Source organism: Zonotrichia leucophrys, chromosome 5 (genome assembly GCF_028769735.1).
Source record: "Zonotrichia leucophrys gambelii isolate GWCS_2022_RI chromosome 5, RI_Zleu_2.0, whole genome shotgun sequence".
NCBI lineage: Eukaryota > Metazoa > Chordata > Aves > Passeriformes > Passerellidae > Zonotrichia > Zonotrichia leucophrys.
The window spans coordinates 42,541,917-42,557,675 of record NC_088175.1 but is presented as its reverse complement, the minus strand read 5'-3'; the positions used below and the strand labels follow the sequence as shown (position 1 = coordinate 42,557,675).

General features: G+C 45.9%; 1 protein-coding gene across 2 annotated transcripts in view; it reads right to left on the bottom strand.

Annotated features, from left to right (window-relative positions):
* The window catches only part of SLC22A18 (solute carrier family 22 member 18), an 81,192-nt gene that overhangs the window by 24,456 nt on the left and 40,977 nt on the right, over nucleotides 1-15,759 (bottom strand). The gene's annotated exons all lie outside the window — the stretch shown is intronic.

Genomic DNA, 15,759 nt, shown 5'->3' with positions numbered 1-15,759 from the left:
GGGAAGATTCCACAATCTAAGGGACTTGAACGTTAACAAACACAGTAGAGCAAAGTCCAGGCCTGGAAGACTGAAACTGAGAGAAGTCAAGCTGAAAACAAAGAGAGAATTTTGTTTTAACACTGAGAGCAATTATCCACTAAACCAGTTTATTAAAAGTCTCCCCCATCATGAGAATCCAGGTAGTTGTAGGGTTTCCTAAAACATGTGCTTGAAACCAACTACAGGAAGCAGGTTTGGGGTGGAAATGCCCAGCAGAAACACCAAACATTGATGTCATGTAGGGCACAAGACAAAGTGACCACCATGGTGCCTTGGAGGCACCAAAATTTAAGCCTTTTGAACTTCAGCAAAGTAATGCCTGGATTTCAGCAGAGAAGGGTTTGAAGTTTTGCAGATCCATGCAGCCTTGGAGGTGAGTGTGCCATCCCTGCATTGCCAGCACCTGTGCTGTCACAAATAAGATGTAAAAGTGATCTGTGAGCCCCCAGCTGATGCTCCCTGTGATCCTGCTGATAAGACATTGCTTATTGCCTGTTTTTTTACTGCTGATTTCCTTGCCAGGCTATGCTGCATGTTTTTCATTAAATAACCAGCAGCACCAATTGTGAAAGCCTCAAGTTTCCTCCATGCTAGACAAAGGTGCAGTCTGAATAATTTCTGGAGTATAATTTAAGCCACAGAGCAAGACAGTCAAGGATTGAGATGCAAACAAGCAACAAAATCATCAGAGAACAAATATAAATATACATATTATACACATACACACATATTCCTGCTAACAGTAACAGCGAAATCCCAGCTGAATATTTTAATTCTCATTAATTATTATTAAAACAACAAAGCCAGATAATATCTTTCTACAAAAGGACTTAGCACAGTAATTTAGACCTGCTGTCTTCCATCCACCAAGCTGCTTCACTAATTAACTCAGACCACAAAATTAGTCATTTACCGGATCATTACTTTTCATTTTTAGTGCAGCAGATTGCCACTTGCTAAATTAAAATTATATGCCAAGCAGTTCCCAAACTACTAAAATCAAATTTGTGGACAAAAATTTTTTATCCAAGACATCCAGAATTTCTACTTTGCATTGCAACATAAAGTAAATTTACTAAGAAAATAAAAATAATAAAATAACCAAAATAATAGTTGCAGCTGGCTAAATGTGTGTGGGGGGCTGTGATAATTTTTTTTTTTTTGGTTGTCTGGTTGGTTTTTTTCTGGGAGTTTCTCTATTTCAAGCTTTCATTTTGATATATAAAACACATCTCAAAATTTTTCATCAGCCAGAAAAACTTCCTTTCCAGCTCTACTTTTTCCTGAGGTAGTCCAGAATCCCACATACCAATGTAAATATGTTTTACTCTTCACATCCAAGAAGAATTACAGTAAGCAATGACAGAAGGATCACTCTGTAAAATTATAAGCAAACAATGTCCTGTGCTTACTTCACTGCAAGCACAGGACTGTTAATTCACTGCTGTGAAAGGGAGAGGAAAACCTTGACAATTGAAATGTTTGGGAAAACTTGGGCTTGATATAACAAATTTGTGAAATTTTACATGGCTGCTTGCTGAAATCAGAGAAATCCAGTAAAATATGGAGCTCAAAACTGTGTTGCCCACACAAGCCTGAAGCAAAGCCATCTGAAAATCCCTTTTCCTAAGCACATCTTTCTGTAAGTGCTCCATCTTTTTCCACACATTAAGTACTGTCATTCCTTGATGGAATGGTGAGGAAGGTACACCCTACAGTTAGGTGCTCTCCTATCTCATCCTTCAGCAGGGACAAATGCTGAAATTTGACAAAACTCACCTGTGTCCTGGAAACCACCTTTTGCATTTGTTTGTTGGCTCATTTAAGAGAGATGAGGTGGAACCAAGGGACGTGGTGGTAGGAATGCTTTGCTGGGTGGGGAGCACCTGATGAACAAGAGCTGGCTCGTGGTCACTCGTCTGTTTTTTTTTTTAAATTTAAACATCCCAACATTTCTACTGATATCAACCAGAGTCCTTTTGCATGCAGCTTGGTGTTTGGCTTCCCAGGAGGAAGCCTCACCAGGAAGGGATGCAGTGGCACAGTTAAGATAAATGAAGTACATCAAGCAGGTTGCTCCCATGAGACCTTTTCCCATCCTCTTCCCCTTGCTGCTCTCCCTCTCCTCCCTCCTGGCTGTCCACAAACCAGCCATGTGGAACCAGGGTGAGCCCTGCCAAACCAGCAGCAGATTTCCTGAGCAGGGCAGAAGAACAAAGGCTGTGGGCAGGACTAACACAATTAAATTAAATGGAGCAAAAGGGCACAGCAGCTTTGGCAGCTGAGCTCATTGTATGGCCTCTTCCAGCTTCTTGTTGATTAATGAGAGATTAAGGGCCTTTACTGTCCTGGGCTTTATGGCCAAAATAACTTGGGTAACTTTATCTGTACACTTCAGCATGTTATTTATAATTCCTCTGCTTTTTAATCTGCAGAGAGAGCCCCTTCCTGACTTTTGTCAGCAGCCTCCTGGTCTTCCCTGTGGACTTTTACTAGCAAAGCCCCTTTCAGCTGTCAGCTAAAACCACAGCTGCCCACTATTTTTTTTCCAGCCCTGCTATGAAGCAGAGGAATAAAGAGCATTTTCCTGTCCTGCTGATGTATTCCAATCTCCTGCTTTCAGGAAGATGCAAACACTTTGGCGGCAGGGAGCAAACACTTGAATCCAGGACTAGGAGGAACCAGGGTCAAGGAGGAATAGTTTTTGCCAACATGACTAGCTGCAGCTTGTCCTGACATAAAACTTTCAGAGAAGCAGGAAGAGAACATGAGCACAGGGACCTGGAGGCCAGGAGCCCGTAACATCAGCCAAGCACTGCTTAATAACCTAACAATAGCCTCTCCTTTTCACTTTCCTGAAGCCAATAAGTAAAATGTGGTTGTATTTAAAGCATTCTTTTAAAGAGTTTTAAAGGGTTTCAAAAAGTGGGATGGCCACTTGCCACAGGACCCATGGTGTGGGTCACAAGGCTTGTTTGGTAGCCTGTGGCCATGGAGAAGGGATGAGTGGCTGGCAGCTAACATTACCCATCCGGAAACTCCATCCTAAATGCTGGTGGGAAAGCAGAATTGATGATAAAACCATTAATAGTAATGTACTGGAAAACAGATTGACTCTCAAAAAAATCCTAGGATCCAAAGCCAGCTGGAGGAGGGTTGCATTTCTTCCCATCTAACACTTAACCAGCCCCTCTATTTCCTGGCAGGTAAATCCCAACCTTCACCTCCCAAGGGCAGCAAAGTGAGGAGCTAATCCATGTTCCTTCACAACCTGCTCCCATCAGGATCAATTAGTGTGAGCCAAATGAATGCAATCAGAGCTCAATTTCTGAATCAAAACACGACAGTAACACAGCAAGGCAGTGACACAGAGGCTTTCCAACTCCTGTCACCTGCCCCTGAAGTCAGAGGTGGCACCACATGCAGCATCTGAAAAACCTGGCAAGCTTTAGAGCAAATGCAGCTCTTGGAAAGCAGGGTCTGGCCAAAAAAGAACATGTGGGTGTGTATAGGTACATACATAGGTACAAATACATGTGCAGAGCATTTCACAGCAGCTTTGAAGCAGTGCTTTCAGCAAAACTTCCATGAAAACTCAGTCCCACAAAGGCATGTGCAGCACGCAGGCACCAGGCAGTGGACCAGCAGCAGGAGAGGCCCCTGGCCAGGATTTGCAGGCATATTTCCAGGCATATTTCCAGCTCAGGAAGCTCCAGACAGGGAGCCTGAGCAGAATCCCAGCTGGTGCAGTGCCACGCAGGGATTGGGCACGGGAGCCTCCTGCCTCCACCAAGGGCAGCTACAGCAAACCAACAGGGGCCACAGCTTTGGGCTGCAGCCCAAATTCCAGTCCTCGCTCAGGGGCAATTCCCATCTTTGATTTCCTGCCTGAGAAGCCTGGGATAGACCATGGAGACAGGTACCTAGGGGAGGCTGCCTGTGCCACAAGATGGTATCAGTGGCTCTCCCATTGGCATTCCAGCCACAGAGCCCTGCGCTGCAAAGCTCAGGAGCAGAACATACGCCTGTGATTGCACAATTATCCTTGAGTCAACGCTGCAGCGATTCTGTCGATTCTTTCAAGGAGGAAGCAGCTCCCAATGATTCCCCAAGGATTAAAGGATCAATGTGTATTTCACAGTGAATGGGATTGTGTTTGTTTTCTTTCTCTTTTTCTTAATAAAGTCAAAGTTGAACATGGAGACAGCACAAATTGTTTTTTAGTGACTCACTCCTACTTCAAAACTGCGCTGCATAAAGCCAGCATTCATGGCCGGCCCAGATTCCTTAAACAGCTCTGAGAGGACTCTCAAGATATTTCTTTGATTGCAGTTTGGCCACACTATCCCCTCACACCCTTGGAGGGGCAGATATAGGTGAAAAAAAGCTGGTGAGTTAAAAAGAAAAGCGAAGCAAAAAACTGAGGTGGAAAAAAAAGGTTCAGGTGAAATCACGACACCAAACCATGGGCTCTGGTAACCAGCTTTAGGTCTGTAAAAAAGTGAGCAGTGACCACTGTGGTCCTAATAACTTAGTGATGCATAAATTACTGCATAACTCATTGCAAATTAGTGATGGTTTTGTTCAAGAAACTCTTTTACTGCCTTGCTGAATGCATTTCTTCTCTGACCCATTGTGGTCTGGTCTATATTGTTGAAATTCTTCCTAAACATTAAAAAAAACAAACCAAAAACCAACTAAAAAACCCAAATACCCAAGCACAAAATTCCACCAAGCCTTCTTAAAAAAACAAACCCACAAAGGCCTCAATGAGAAAAAGACTTATTGAGCTGACAGAATTTTCCCACATTTCCTAGGATGTTCATGCCAATGTACAGAGCTAGTCCAGCTTCCACAGCCCAGGGCAAGAAACAGCACAATAACACACATAAACTCAGACACCCCAATGCTCAGTAGACTTCAAGGCAGCAATACCAGAGCAGGACCACCCATCACATTACCCATGCCTTTGAGAGGAAAACAAAACACCCCCAAGTCTTCCATTCTGCAGCTCCTACTCCTGTCCTCATGGAAAAAACATCACACAGAGACATGGAGAAGCATGTTCCCCATCTCTTGACACAGAACACAAAACTTGAGTGGATAGCCACCCCTTCCCATGCATCAGCAGAAAAAGGGGGGAGTTCACCCTTCTGATGCAAATGGAAACCATTACCAGGTTGTCCTTTTTGCCACATATGCTTTAGATGAGGAGCAGCAGAAGTTGGCTGCTTTGAGCAGAGCAGGAGGCTTTTTCTCACTATGGTGAGCTTGACATCACTGCAGGCTGTCCAGGGAGGGAGTGAGACTTCACATCCACACCCTGCAGAGAGCCCCTCACAGGGTGAGAATGAGTCACCCACAGACAAGTGCTCATTCAACTGCTTATTTCTAGTGGCAGCCACATCTGGAAAATTCATGTGGTGTGGAAGGAAAAAAATACGATGAGGGGAACGGGCAGTCTCCATGGGCTGTTTCCGTCAGGACTGGGTGAGGGAGGGGTGCTGAAGATTGGCACTGGTGCATTAGCAGGGCAAAGAGTGAGGAGTGGAACCACAGGGGTACATCAGAGCTGCCATGTGCTGGGGACATCAGGAACAGAACTTCACAGCCATCACCACACCAGCCCTTGGAGCCACCTGTGGATTAACTTTTCTTAAGGGACATTCACTCCTGTGTATGTCACTGACCCAGCACAAGGAGGGCTGCAGGTGGCTCTTAATACTCAGCCATGAAGAAAAAGCACCAGGGCAATGCAGGGCACTGAATAAAAAGCATTGGGCTTCTTCCATGGGGAAAATCCTCCTTTGGCAGAGCTCTCCAGGTAAAAAGTGTTTTGTATGGATGGATAAGGCTGGCTGTCCATCAGGGGCTCTGCAGCATGAACATGATCTATCCCCACCAAGCGCCTGCTGCAGAGAAAATCCCAGCAATGAGAAGCAGCTGGAAGGAGCCAGCCCCAGCCCTGGCAGATCCCGCTGCCAGAGTGGGAAGGAGATCCCTGTGGCAGGATGCTAATGCCCAGGCAGCTGGAGCAGCCTGGCCATGCCAGGTTTGTGCTGCCCCATCCAGCGCAGCGGCACTGGGCTGATTGCCAGAAGAAGGATCTCAGTCACCCTTCAATAAGATGTGGGTGGACCTGCTTGCTTTGCCCACAGTCTGCCGCTAATTTCGAGCATCATTTAGCCTCGTGTGCTCTTTTCTCTGATAAAACACCCTATATTTCCAAATACTGCACTTTCCTCATTCAGAGCTTCACTTGTTTGTGTGATTATTGCTTTTCCCTATTGCACGGCATCAACAGTCCCACTGGCACCTCGGTTCACTGAACACCTGCACACCTACATGAATTTATAACAAATGGGGGAATAAACTGTATTCCCCAAAAGATATTAGTTATTTTAGGCATTGCTTTCTTCACACTTCTATACAGCATCACCCTGCATGCCTAGAAATGGAGAAGTCTAGCCAAGGACCAGGTATGAGCTGCACTCTCTGAATGGGGGCTTGCAACACCTGGCTGTGATCCCAGCAGTGCTAACTAATGTTGGATGAGCTGGGACAGGCTGAGATAGGCATCAGGAAGTAGGTGTTGGTGGTCAGTGCTCACATCAGAGGCACCCCACTGGTGAGGCTGGGACATGTGCTCTTCAACCTATCTGTGCTCGATCTGGCACTGCAGTGAAGTAAGAAAATTTCCTGAGAATACACAACTAAAAGAGTATTGGGGAAAAGAACAGCCAGTGGGGAATTGCATATGGCCCTCACAGGGCTGAGGGATTGGGCAATAACGCAGATTAGATTTAAAGTTGGATTAGATGCTTGCAGGCTAATCAAGTCCTAAATTCATACATGAAATGATGCTTTCTGAACTGCTTATTTCTGGAGCAGGCAGTTAAGAAGTGACTGACATGGTCATTTCCATCACAAAAACTGGGAAGCACCAAGTGAAACTGTCAGAGACTAATTCAAAAGAAAGAGAAAGGCCTAATTCTTCTTGCAACATGATGGTCTGTGGAGTTTGTTGCTACTGTTGTTGTGGAAGCAAAAGGTTTGGACAGGTACAAGGAGAGATTAGATAAGCACTTACAAGAATGATGCGCTGAAGATTACTAAAGCATCACAAATCATATTCACTCATTCGTGTCAGGAAATCCCCGGAGCTGAAAATAGTTGGAGGCTGGAAAAGTAATCAGAGAAGTATTATGCAAGTTTGTCTGACTCTGGCTCTTCACTAGGACTCTTACTATGATTTTTGTCAGAGAAAGGATAAGGACACTAGATCACATTGAGAGGCAAGTGCAATTTCCTTCCTTCCAATCAAACCTGTGTCTCCCACCACCATGTCACAAGCCAGACAGGCACATATTTGCTCACTCATTCCCTGGAAAATGCTGCTTTTTTTTCCTGCAACCCTAAAACGTTACAGAGAATAAATAAGCACAACTCTCACTTTGTGTTTGGGAGGACACGCAGCTGGAAGAGGGTAATGTCACATTTCAGTCCAAGAAATGTTCATGTATCTATCAAGTGACTGTTGAATATAACACAAAGATGCAGTCACCTATCTCTTAACCTTTTTCTTGGATACTTCAAAGAAAGTAGTATTACAAACAGATTTTGGGCTTCTCCCCCACCTTCTTCTTCATGTTGGTTTGTTCCCCAACAGGTAGTAAAGCTTTTAAGTATTTTTTCAAAATTACCTAATTAAGCAACAAAAACTACTCTTCCAAGCTCAGAACGTGGTAAATTATTAAAATGCTCAGTTTGGGTGTGTTGCTGGGTAAGGACTCCCACACACAGAGTGGTTGAAGGTGAGCTTGCTAGACTACTCAGTGACTCACCACCAAACACATCATTAATTATATGTTACAGCATGTCTGACTTCATAGAGTGCTGTAGGTGGTGTGAAATAATCTCTGAATGAGTTCAAGCTTTTTCCAGCTTTTATGAGGTTACAGTGCTCCAGACTCCAAAAGACTCAGCTAGGCAGGAAACTGTTGAGGATTTGCTGTAGTAACCTGAGCTGCACTCCAGCACGTCAAGTCTCGACTCCCAGCAGTGGCTTTGGAAGATCTGCAGGCTTGGCACTGGCTGGAGCTGCTACCTCTCACCCATCATGATGCACTCACTCACAGCTGGCTCAGAGCAGTGTGTGGGCAGAGCTGAATTTTGCTGCCCAAGGATGAGGGGTGGGGTCCGGTTAGTTCCTGCTAGGGGAAGGGGTAGGATTTGGCAAAGAAAGGATGGAGAGATCTGGCAAGCCACTGCCTTTTTTACAAGCACTGAGGAGTGAGACAGTGACTGCTGCTTCCAAGAGGACCTTTCCCACCTTCCAAAAGCAGACATAGAGACCAGATGCTCTGGCTTTGTGCAAAGACTGTGCCTTCTCGGCACTCTGGCAAGCAGACAACCGGACTGTGGGCAGATAGACTGATGCTGCAGGTAACAACATATTTTGCCAATCTTGGAGGTGTCCCAGCATCAGCCCACTGAGGCACTCTAGTTTCTCCCTCTGCCAGTCTCTTTTGCAAGCAATGCTGCTGCAGTGATCCCTGAGAACAACCCTTGTGTCACACAAAAGCAAGGACTCTCTCCACCCCCCACACCCACAGGCTTTGAGGTAAATAAATAGAGAAGTCGTTGGTTAGCGAAGTCTGACACTTAAAATTCATCTCTTAACAGGACTGTGCTCATGTGAATGACATTTTAAAGCTACATAATCCCTGGCAAAACAAGTTAATTCTTAACCTTGAGGTAAGTAACTGTAAATGCAGCATCCTACCAGAGGTATGGCACAGACTGATCTTGCCTTGGAACAAGCAGTGACAGCCAACACCTCCCTCCTCAAGGTGAGAAAAACCTTGCCATGCTTCATCAAGGGCTCCAGCACCTTTTGTCTAGTGAGACCTTTTAATGAAATAGGACACATTAGGACTAATTTTGTATGGGAAGCAGTGTTGAAATACTAATACCCAAAAGTCACAAATAAGGCATTTCAAGGGTCAGGTGGGAGACTTTCCAGCACCCCACTGCAACCTCTCTGGTTGCACAACAGGCCCTTGAAACCAATCCTTTCTCCAGCAAAGATAGAGCTGAGGGCTGTGGGGCAGCTGAATTGATTTCATGAGGAGTTTGACCCCAAAAGGAGGCATCTGCATGAGATGAGTGAGTCACTCCATTTCAATAATGGGCGAAACCATTAACTGAAGGCACACAGTTTGCTTGTTTGGGCAAGCTTCCTATGCTCTAACCAGGAGTGGTCTCACTGCTGCTCTGTTTACAGAACTCCTTCAATTAAGTACTTTGTTTCCCTCATCCATAATGACAATGGTTTCTGCATGTTAAATATATTCAGAAAGGAGGTTGCTCTGGGTTTCGCATTTGCAAATTGGAGTAGCTTTCTCCTCTGCACAGTTGGTAGGAGAAACCCTAGCCAAGGAATGGCTAAGAAACTTCTCACTGAGGGAGGTGTTCTCAACAACTTTGTTTAGCATAGTAGGAAATTATTTGGGTTAAAAAGCACATTCAACATTAACTAAAGTTGCTTGCACATTCTGGAGCAATGAATGAAAGCAAACTGAATGCATTTTATACCAGTCAAACGTAATTGCCAGGTCTTCTATTCATCCTGGGTATTTTGGTGGATTCCAGCATTACCAAAGCCCTGAACAAGAACATCCTTTAACTGCAGAGCTGCTGCAGCAGTTGCATCTTGAGCTCTGCCTCCCACACCTTTGCTCTCAGTGAGAGCAACTCCCCTTAGGAAGAGAAAGCGCTCGGTTCTTTCTTCACACCACGTTTCATCTTGGCCCCACTACAGAGACCACCCACAGGGATGCCAGTTAGCATCAGCTGCATTATGCTGAACTGGTATTTGTGGGAGCACCCAGTGGGAACCACATCTTAGGCAGCCTCACGGGCAGCTCTCCACCCAGCCACCCGCTCACGGCACAGCCCGCTCCTCTCACCGCCCAATGGCAGCGGCAGCAAGCTACCTGACAGACTCGTGTGGAAAACTGGGAGCAGTGTTTACCGTATTTTTAGTTGCATTTAATTGCAAATTAGCAGTTGGAGACCAGGAGGAGTGAGGGAGGTGTGAGCTGCCAGCTGTCTGCAGAGGAGTTTGGGAACCTCTGGTGCTCCATGGCTGTGGCTGAGCGGGGTGAAGCGCCCGCCCGCTGCACGCTTGGGGCTCGCTGTGGCTGCAATATTTACATCTCAAGCCATCTAGTGGTGCCAGAGCCAGAGGCCACACACTTCTTTGGCAGGACATCCTAGGGAACACCTGCATTTCAGGTGCTACGAAGGCAGCAAGGGGCCATGCTATTTAGTGGCCAGGAGTGCTAATGATTTCAGACTGGTGTTTGTGGTATCCTGGAGCCTTGCGGAAGCTGGCTGCTTTCAGTGCACCAAAGAAGTCCACTTCAACAGATAAACTTATTGATTAGTAAATTATTTGTCTTGAGATTGTTGGCTTTTTTCTTTTCAGTGCACAGAGGGAAAATTACATTTTCAATTCACATCAGTTTTACTTTCAGCAGGGCAAAACCATGGAAACAAGGACTTCAGAGTGCTGCCAAGCCTGTTGGACGTACATCTGTACAGCACCAGGGAAATGCTGGGGTGTCCAAAGCACACAATCCCCAGACCTGGGTCTGCATCAGTCCTTGTAAGAGACTTGTTATAAAGTTTTTCTTTCTTACCTACAGAAGCAGACCCAATGCAATGGCAGCTGAAAACCCCCACACTTGAAATCTAACAATTTGTCTTCCTAATATCCCTGTGGGTAGTGGTGGTGCAAACAGCCTGGATGTACTCACAGAAAACCTGAATGCCCTAATAAGATCCCATAAAGACCATGGTGGAAATAAAAAGCCTTAAAAATCAGGTGTCTCACAAGTTTAGTGCTCAGACCAGAGCACCAGTTTTCCTCTCCTCTTTTTTTTCCCTGGATTCCCCCAAGAGCCATTTCTGCCCCAGCCACAACAGTGATGCAATGGGAACCCACAGCTTGCTGTGTCTCACTGCACCCTGACAACACAACAGCAGCACCCACACATTACAACACCGCTTACGAGAGATGCACACACATGTTGATTTTGAAAATGTGTGACATCCCTATTACTGTTCCAAGAATTCCTCCCCAGGAGCCTTGATGTTGCACACTGGTGTCAGCTGGCCCAGCTCCACAAGAACCAGGTGCCCCAGGAACAGCCTTCGCCCCGGGGACACATCCTAGAGCCCTGACTCAATTTAAGCATGAATTTGAGTCAGTGGAAACTTGTCTGAGGAAGGACTGAGTAAAAACCACAGGGTGAGAATAAAACAAGCAATGAAGATCCTGAGGAATTAGTAATAAAAGCTGCAATCATGGCAGCAGCAGGGCCTGTCATGGAAAAGGGGCTGGAAAAGATCAACTGTGGGCATCATGGAAAAGATGAAAGTCAGTAAAACTGAAAATGGTTTAAGATCAGACCCAACATCAGCGGCACAGATGTGATGGCTGCCAATCCCCATCAACATGACATCAAAATCCAGTACAAAGAGCCCAGCCAGAACACAGGGATAGGGATTAGCAGTAGGAAAGGACCTGAAATTCACTACTCTTCAGTGAATTATCAGATAGCAGCAGTTGAATACAAGAGGTGGTGAGTTTGGTACCTACATATTTACTTTTAATCCCTGCTTCAGATCAAGTCTAGTAGACGTCTCTGACAAGGGTTATTTTTTAAAATTAGGTTACACAAACTGAGCACAACTTATTGTATTTACAGACACAGCCAACAAACCCTGCATTTCAACTACACTAATACGATGATGTCCTAAAAGCAAAGCACCGTGGAATTTGAAGGCTCTGGGGATATTCTTTGTGAGTTGCTTTAAGTCTGGTTAATATATACCTTTAATTTCTTCCCCAGACTTACTTCTTGTAAAATCCAAACATAACCAAGAGAGAAGAGAGTACTCAAAGATCAGCAAACACGTGGAAAAATTTATCCCAGAAGGAACATGAAAGCCATCTGCCCGAGACTCCCTCTGTACTCGTCCCACAGATGTGAACAGTGAGAGATTAATGTTCTGGTGGCAGAAAAAGAGTGGCCAACCCTGGTCCTGTTGGCATCAAAAGAAACTGCACATCCAGCTGGCCAGAGAGCTGGTTTTGCCAGGAGCAAATTAGCCCTGAGGCCAGCCAAGACTTTATCGGCTGGAAAGTCCCAGTCATGAGTGCTAGCTGCAAGGGGCAAAGGAAAAAAAAGCAACAGGGAAAGATCAGGCAGGACAAGCCTGAACATGTTCAGTTTGTCCTTCCTACGTTACAATTATATCCTCATTCCTCAGAGCAAAAGGCAGTTCAAAGACACAATAAATCCCTTTCTAGTCTTGCGCTTCTCGGGAACGTCATGGAAACGGAACTGAAGTGGTTCCCAGAGATAAGGTGACAAAGTAAAATTAAACCCTTCCCTACAGCAACACTTTGGTAAAATATCAGCAGAGAAATAGAGGTACCATTCAGACACATCTATGGTATTCATCTGAGGAAACGGGACTGACCTTAGAGTTTCAAACTGATCATTTTAACGTACTGCTCCTCACACTCTGCAGCTGTTCCTCTCTTTTCATTGCCTCTAAGGCTCATGCTAACTTCATTTCATTGTCTGGATTTTATTGTCAGGAAATGCAATTCCCTTTTGGGGTATATCTTAATACATGCTTCAGTTTAGGTCCCAAGAAATTTGGGCTAAAGCACTGTAGACCAAGGATGGCTTTGGAGCAGGCAAAGCCTGAGTGACCAGATAAAGCAGCCACCAAACAGGAGATTGTTCAAAGCTTTTTCTTTCATCCCTTCAGGCCAATGGAGGGGACAAAGAAAAGAGAGAGAGCTGAAAGACAAGGCAGGAAGCACACTCAAGATGGAGCTGGGAGGTCTCCAAGGGTGTTCCCACTCAGTGCTGTGTCCCTCACAAACCAAACAAAGCAAAACCAAAGGCACAAGGAATAATGATGCCACAGGGACCAATTAAGTGGCAAGGGGAAAATAATTGGATCTTCAACTAAAATCATGTGCTAAACAGCCCTAGATAGCAAAACATTAGATAGCTGCAAATGTAGACATGAATGGAACAGACAGAAAAAAAAGGCTCCATCATCTAGTACCAAACCACACAGAAGCTGTCCAGCACTTGTGCTGAAATGTTATGATTAAGTGAAATAACAGTGGCTTTAAAAATTATTTTTTAATCTGCTTAACACCGAGACTTTGATAGAGTATGGAAATCACCCTGTCCATCATCCCAGCTCTCATTGCTGACATAGATTCATGTCACTGTTACAAGCTACAGCCTGGCACAGGACAGACACCTTTTTTTACCATAACTGGGCTGCATGAGATTTTAATTACCCTATTGAAAAGTCATAAATATTTCAGACTGAGTCATTTCGGGTACACTGGATTTTTTCCTGCCTTTCACAACGTCAGGGAATTTCTTTCCACCCTGCAGCCCTCAGGAAAGGGGCACATGGCTGAAGGAGTCAGCGGTCATGAATAATCAGGGAGGGACTTCTCCAGAACAGGGCACCAATGTGAAGAAGTCTTTCTTCTGGGGCGACATTTGCATGACTGAGGGGTGACATAATAATTCCACAAACAAAAAAGGCTTTATACCCACATGGTGGCTTTCGAAACCTCTCTGCACTGACTTGGTCCTTCCCTTCTGTACAGCAGGATCACATTTTGGGGGCAGGAATTTAGGCCCCGTCTCTGCAGCCATGGCTTTATCTCATTCTTTCTGGCTATCGCAATCCCACAGCTCACATTAGCAATGCCATTTTACGGGGCACAGCATTTCACTCAAGTGCTGAAGGATTTATTTCTGCTTTGGTATGAGGGCATAAGAGGCAGGTAGAGCCCAGGGGGAGAGACATGTTTTGGTAAGAGAAACATCAATATACAGGCGGAGTTGAGGTCAGTGCCTGGACACCAGCTTGCAGTGATGGAGCAGCAAGAAAAGGCAGAAATGGTATTGCTAGAGAGTGAAAAAGAAGCAGCATGCCAAGACCATGCCCTCAACCCCCTCTCCAAACAAAAAAGAAAAAAAAAACAACCCTAGCCCCATTAGACACTTGGGAGCTCCTGAAAGAGCTACACTGAAAAGGAGGTGCTGAAGTGCAGCCAGAGGAGCTGCGTGCCAGGGCACATCCTTGTGAAGGACTGTGTGTGCTGCCAGGGCACCAAACTGGTGCTGGAAACGCAGCCAGGGTGTAAACACATGGTGCAGATGATCAGACTGAGGCAGAGCTATTGTTTCCTTTCCAGCATGGGCTGTTTGCCAGACATGGACCTCTGCTGAGAGACAACCGAAACACATTTGAAATTCTGGAGAAAACCCATCGTTTTGGGGTAGCTTGTTTTTAAGGAGAGGGCTGAGCAGTGATCTAAGGAGTAAGAATCAGCCGGTTCAGACACCCCCCACCCCTAAAAGCATCTGGGGGCTTTCAGAGCAGTGAAGCAGGCGCTGCAGGAAGGATGGATGCTGGACCAAGCCCAGCCTCCCAAGCCTGAGGGGATTCGCTCACGCTGCCGGGAGCGGGGAAGCCGTTTCTCACCAGGATAGGAAGTGGAGGGCTTGGCAACAAGGGAGGCAGCTCTCCCACAACTCTGGTTACGCAAACAGCTGCCTTCTGCTGGGTTTCAACATGCTCCACTGCTCCAAAAATAAATTTCCTGCTTGATTTGATAGCATTAGCAGGAGCAGGGAGCGCAGCGTGAGTGGTTGTGCCGCGGCACACTGGCTGCAGGTTGCCACTGGGCTCCTGCAAAACCCCAATTCCTGATTTTGGCAGAGGGACCTGATTGCACAGCAGGGAAGGCGAGCAGGGTGATAGCATAAGCCTTCTCTTCCTCTCTGAGGGGTTTTGACACAAGCCTGGACAAAAGTACCTGTCACCTTCGTCCTTTCGGGCCCCTTTTCCAGAGCTGACATTTCCCAGCCCCTACAGCTTGTATCACTCATGGCCTGTACCCAACACTCAGCAACCAAGCAGGGATCAGCGCCAACATAAAGTTCAATGACAAAGTCACTGCTTGCTGGGTGATTAGGGGAGCTGTGCTGCTCCTGGGCAGAGTTGCTGGTGTTCTTCCACAGCACAAGCAGCAAAAAGCTGCTATCGTGCCTTCTTGCATTCGCCAGTGGATGACTTTGTGTCTGCTTTGGAGGTTGCTGGAATAATACCAGTCCAGGCCAGTGCTTTGGGAACAGCAGCACTTGCCATTCCTAGCTGGAATGGAATTTGGATATCAAATTTTGCCCTAAGGTGCATCTTGTTTCCTGTTCCCTATTCCCAGCCCGTTATCTGCATGTCCCTTCCCCAGGGCCTGCCTTGGGGGGACTCCTCCAGATGCCTTAATCAGATTTGGAAACCTTGAGTAGTGCAGGGAGTTAAAGACTCCAAGGGCCAGCTCATTAGCACCACACTCCATGGCCTGTGCCACACCAGCAGCACAGCACACCAACCTTCCCAGCTCAGGGCCTTACACAGGGGTCAGCTGGTACCTTCCAGCTGAAGTGCAGGTCATGTTTAGCAAAAAGAGGAAGCAGCAAAGTAAAATTCAACTTACTCATTAAAACAGCAGCTGCAGGCTTCAGGGGTGTAGAGCACAACCACAAAAATCAGCGTATTTTAAGGTAATCCTCTTATACTTTGAAAGAAAAATTG